This window comes from Lissotriton vulgaris, unplaced genomic scaffold, assembly GCF_964263255.1.
Source record: "Lissotriton vulgaris unplaced genomic scaffold, aLisVul1.2 SCAFFOLD_3123, whole genome shotgun sequence".
Classification (NCBI taxonomy): domain Eukaryota; kingdom Metazoa; phylum Chordata; class Amphibia; order Caudata; family Salamandridae; genus Lissotriton; species Lissotriton vulgaris.
Window position 1 is genome coordinate 6,055 of NW_028243224.1, and position 6,054 is coordinate 12,108.

A 6,054-nucleotide genomic window follows, 5' to 3' on the forward strand; every position below is an offset into this window, starting at 1 on the left:
GCACCCGGAAGTGATCCGAGGCGCGGCGCGCAGCGCGTAACGTAAGCATAACAGGTCATGTGACTTGTTAATAAAACTTTTCATTGGTTCATTTTACTTTTGTTAATTTAATGATGAAAAGCTTGGTCATATGACCTAAAAATTACGCTTTTTATTATTTTCGAACAATATTTTTTTTTCAAACATATGTTATAATATTCCAGGCTAATGTACTTTCCCGGAAAATTTACAACTGTCTGGCAAGTAAAATATATTCCTTTTTCGAGAAAAAGGGCGTTTCTTCCTTCCATGACGGAGCCGTTGAGTAAAAGAGATTCGGCCTGCTGTCTTAGTCGCCGATGCGCCTGATTATCAGATTCTTATCGATCACTTTATGTTGCAGACATGAAAAACACAACTGCCCTTGACCATTTATCTTTACTGCGTTCCTACATATTATACCTTTTATCCGTCATGTAATTGGACTGCTTTATTTCACTTGCCTTTTACTGATTCGAAAACAGTCACTAAAAGTAAAAACTTTACAAATGAAAATACTACTACCGTGTTTTGTTTTAAAAACCTTTATTGTGAAAATGTCAGTATACAAATACGGGCCTATAACCACGTGGGCCGGCCACGGAGCAAACTCAAATCGTATATGATGAGGAGACATTTACACTGTAGAAGAACGTAACGAGCGGGCCATTAGGTGACAAGAACAAAGGTGTCTAACAGTTGCGGAATCGGTGGACGTACATTTTGTAATTAAAATACGACAGGGCCACTTACAATAACATTTTCTAGATATACATTTGCGGGCAAAGAGTTACGAGTCCCATTTATACCGGCGCCATTTTGGGCGAGGCCGGGCAGGTCCAAGATATAGTCAAAATGTCTCCACCAACCATCGGCCAGACCAGAACCCCTTTCGGCCCTTTATGTTACAAGATGGTGTCTTCCATTCAGAAAATTTTGGTGGCAGCATTTTGAAAGGAAACAGAAACAGCCGTTCTCCTAGTGAGTTTCACATTGTTACATTTAGGAAGAATGTTGAAGAGTAGTATGTGGAAAATCTGAAGCCATTTTTCTACAAACTCTCAATCAGACTTGGATGGAAAAAAAAACCTGAAGAATGTACAAACTGAAAACCAATTTTTGTCTGTATAGCACCAACAGTAACGCTTGAGTCAGCTTTGTGTCAAGCCGCCATTTTCATTCAATCAATAGCGTCCCCCTGCACACATTCAGGGACCTGGTCGTGTCTTTAGATGAAACGCATTGTAGGAAAAGATGCAGAAAGGAAAAGGAAAAAAGTTCCGCCGGACCTAGTGAAGCTGCAGCAGGTGCAAATAAGCTTCAGACAGTCTTACAAGCACTGCTCAGAACTCTCAACTGAGGCACTCAACATCCAGGACTTGCCATTCGGATCTTGGCGCCTTGTATTTTTGTTTTGTTTTTGATGGAGGGGAAAGAACAAAAAACAGACATTGAAAAAGGCTCAACAGTGCAGGGCGCCTTGTGCTGGTTCCGACCTATTCACACATCGGTCCGCTACTGACATCACCTCATAAACCAACGGGGCACCCCACGCCGACTTTCGGCGCAGCATTGTAGGATGGCCACACCAGTGCGGCAATTTGCTGGACACCACCTCGGTGCCATCCAGATCTTGGCGCGTTCATTCATTCAATAGCGTCCCCCTGCACACATTCAGGGACCTGGTCGTGTCTTCAGAAGAAACGCATTGTAGGAAAAGAAGCACAAAGGAAAAGGCAACAAGTTCCGCCGGACCTAGTGAAGCTGCAGCAGGTGCAAATAAGCTTCAGACAGTCTTGCAAGCACTGCTCAGAACTCTCAACTGAGGCACTCAACATCCAGGACTTGCCATTCGGATCTTGGCGCCTTGTGCTGGTTCCGACCTATTCACACATCAGTCCACTACTGACATCACCTCATAAGCCAACGGGGCACCCCACGCCATCTTTCGGCGCAGCATTGTAGGATGGCCACACCAGTGCAGCCACTTGCTGGACACCACCTCGGTGCCATCCGGATCTCAGCGCGTTCGAGTCACTGTGCCGGAAGAGTAACCGGAACTCAGCAGAACACGCCGTCTTTCGGCGCAGCATTGTAGGATGGCCACACCAGTACGGCAATTTGCTGGACACCACCTCGGCGCCATCCGGATCTCGGCGCGTTCGAGTCACTGTACCGCAACAGTGACCGCAATTCTGCTGGACACGCCGTCTTTCGGCGCAGCATTGTAGGATGGCCACACCAGTGCGGCAATTTGCTGGACACCACCTCGGTGCCATCCGGATCTCGGCGCGTTGTGCTGCCTTCGGCCTATTCGCACATCGGTCCGCTACTGACGCCGCCTCACGTGCCAACGGATTTTCTACGCTTTTTGTAGCCCTATGTCGCATAACAGGTCATGTGACTTGTTTATAAAACTTTTCATTGGTTCATTTTACTTTTGGTTTCCTAAAGATGGAAGGCTTGGTCATATGACCTAAAAATAACACTTTTCATTGGTTTAGAACATTTTTTTTTCCCAAACGATGAAAGCCCCACCTTGTTTCTGGATCATTCAGACTGAAGCTGGCGTCAGCATGAGAGCACCACCATCTCGTGGCTCCGTCGTGGTCATTCCGCGAGCAATCATGGCAGCCGCTCCCCACCGGAAGCCTGCGGGAGTCGGGGGCCCCCAAGACTTTTATACAATCTTCACGGCTGAGGGGACGCTTTTCGAGAATGGAGCCCAAGCCCTAGCAGGCAAGCGTCCGACTTCCAAGGTGTCCCAGGGCCATTTCAGTGGACCAGGCCCAAAACCGAAGAGCCGTCCGCCATTTTGACAACCATGTGGCAGCCGCCTATCGCTGCACTGCAAGAGTGGGAGCAACTCCACAACATGGTGAGCGAGACGCAACTCAGCTAGATGGCCGCCACCTGGGGAGGCCCGTTCACGCCGCCTCCCCCCCCCCCCCCGGGCCGCCGCACGCCAATTTTCGGAGCAGCATTGTAGGATACCAAAACCAGTGCGGCAGTTTACTGGACATCACCTGGGTGCCTGTCGTACATGTTGTGTCAGCCATGTGACACTGGACACAGACCGCTACTGACGAGGCCTCCCCCCGCACCACCCGGGACGCCCCACGCTGTTTTTCTGTGCTGCATTGTAGGATCCCTAAACCAGTGCGGCACCCAGGCGACATCACCTGGGTGCCGTCCAGAACTCTGCACGTTGTGCTGCCTTGGGACTATTCGCACAACAGACCGCTACTGACGAGGCCTCCCCCCGCCCCACCCGGGACACCCCACGCCAATTTTCGGAGCAGCATTGTAGGATCCCTAAACCAGTGCGGCACCCAGGCGACATCACCTGGGTGCCGTCCAGAACTCTGCACGTTGTGCTGCCTTGGGACTATTCGCACAAAAGACAGCTTCTAACCATTGTTGCTTTTTGTGTTAATAAATGTTTAAATGTTTTTAGTTTTTGTTCTGTTCATTATCGTTAAAAGTTAATAAAGTTTTATAACCTTACTTTGTTGGACTGTTATCTATTTTTTGAAAAACGGGTGAATGGGGCCTTGAATCGGGTTATTGTCATGTGTGGGCTTTGGAAGTGTGCTGCTGCAGGATCGGACATTTCAAACTCAAATGCACGTTCTTTTTCTTACCTTTCCGAAGCATGGAGCGCAATAGCAAGCAGAGAAAGGGTGATGCACGTGTTGAACACTACCTGACCTGGCAAGTTGCTGGCAGTGCCCCCCCGCCCGCTCCTGAAAGAGGGCACACACACACCGCCGCCCCGAGTACTTCAGAAATCTTTAAAAGACCATGCGCTTGTTCATGAGGCTTAAATGGTTTATCACCTCTTCTAGAACCCCTACATCGACCCTCTGACGTTTCATGGAAAAATTACCATGTAACACAATACCAAGCCCTATCAGCTGAAACCCCCAAGGAATCGTGGGGCATATTAGCAAGGGGGTTTATCTCCGCTTTTTTGGCTTTAAAAACAATGAAAGCGGAGATAAAATTATTTCCCTATTATCAAGCTGTCGCTAACACCAGTTAGTGACACCTAAAAGGAGATAGCGACCATCTTGGGCCCGGCTTTGCATGTCAGTGATACTTATCACTAATGACATGCAAAGTGGCGTGCCAAGATGTTAGCGACTGGAAACAGTCCCTAACATCGCTACCTTCTATTACCAACTTTTGGAGATATTCGCGCTAAGCGCGAATATCTCCAAAATCTAACACCTGCCCTGAGCAGTTCTTAGCCATGTTATCCAATGGGAGGTGGATAACATGGCTAAGAGCATTTGCTCGATAATACATGAATATCGCTGACTTTTCTGCGATAATAGCAAGGTTTATCTGCGATAAAAATCGCCGATGTGCGGCGATAATTTTTGTCTCTAAACAAGTTATAGACAAAAATTATCGCTAGTTCTTCGTAATATGCCCCCGGGTTTTTGCTTGCAGAAATCGGGAGGCGGGAGACTAGCACTGAAATCAGTACTCACACGCCTGAATCAGGAGGATTGGCATGTCTGAATTCTCTACAGCTGGGGCCATAAACTACATCCGCAGGGGTAGGTGATAGCCTGGGACCAGCCTGGCATCTAAAATGGCTGCCGTGCACGACAAAATTGTGGCATTCGAAAAAAGGCAAGATGGCGCAGCCGCTGGAAGAGATATATCAACATATATCAGCCTCCTCAGCCACCCTCAGGAAACATAAGGGATTAGGATATGTCTCCCGCACCCCCTTATACCTAGTACTTTAATTAACGAAGCACAAAATGGCGAATTCCCGTTTCGCTACCAGTTTGCGGCCCAGTTCGCGGCCCGTGAAGCGCTTCTACCGTGAAAAATCATTTTTTTTTTATTTTCCCCACGGGACCCTTTAATAACCCCAACAACATTCCTAGGGGGTCAAGAGGGGGATACCTTGCCCCCTTTCATTAAATTCCCCCTTAGTTTTTCACCTTTTCTTCTCTCTCGATCCTACCGAGAGACAAGATGGCGGCCGCTCCGGACTGTCACGCAGCAAAAAAAAAAAAAAAGCTCACGCACAGCCGCTGGAAGAGATGTATCAACATATATCAGCCTCCTCACCCACCCTCAGGAAACATAGGGGATTAGGATACGTCTCCCGCACCCACTTATAACTAGTAATTTAATTTACGAAGCACAAAATGGCGAATTCCCGTTTCGCTACCAGTTCGCGGCCGCGCTTCTACCGTGAAAAATCATTTTTTTTTTATTTTCCCCACGGGACCCTTTAATAACCCCAACAACATTCCTAGGGGGTCAAGAGGGGGATACCTTGCCCCCTTTCATTAAATTCCCCCTTCGTTTTCCACCTCTTCTTCTCTCTCGATCCTACCGAGAGACAAGATGGCGTCCGCTCCGGACTGTTTAGAATGTTGACAGACACCGGAGAGCCAATCAGCTTTCTGCGCGCAAAGTTCCGATAAGCGAAAAGTAAGCGGACCGGATCGCTGCCCAGAGCGCTGTTACAGATATATATCTTGGTTTGAACGTTAATTTCTCAAAAACTACTGGAGCACATATATTGAGACCTAGCAAAGGCACATCGGGCTAACAGTCCCTACAATTTTGCCAAGTTTCGTGCAAATCCATTCAGCCGTTCGAGCTAAAAGTGAGTCCAACCGCCCTATGGAAAACTCAATGCAAAAAACGCGTTTTGGGACCCCCCTTTTTTCTCAGCCCCCCCTTGACGAAACCCCACCAAATTTTCAGGAGCTGCTCAGAAACATAATGTGCCATTTTCCTGAAAATTTCAGCCGATTCCATCCACAAACGCCAAAGTTATTAGACATAGAATTTTCAAAAGTCCCATAGGGAAAAAATCCTAACTATATATACCTACTGGCGAACGCCAGTAGGTAATATATATATATATATATATATATATATATATATATATATATATATATATATATATATATACATATATATATATATATATATATATTTATATATATATATATATATATATATATTTATTCACTGAAAAAACCATAGGTTTCAGCC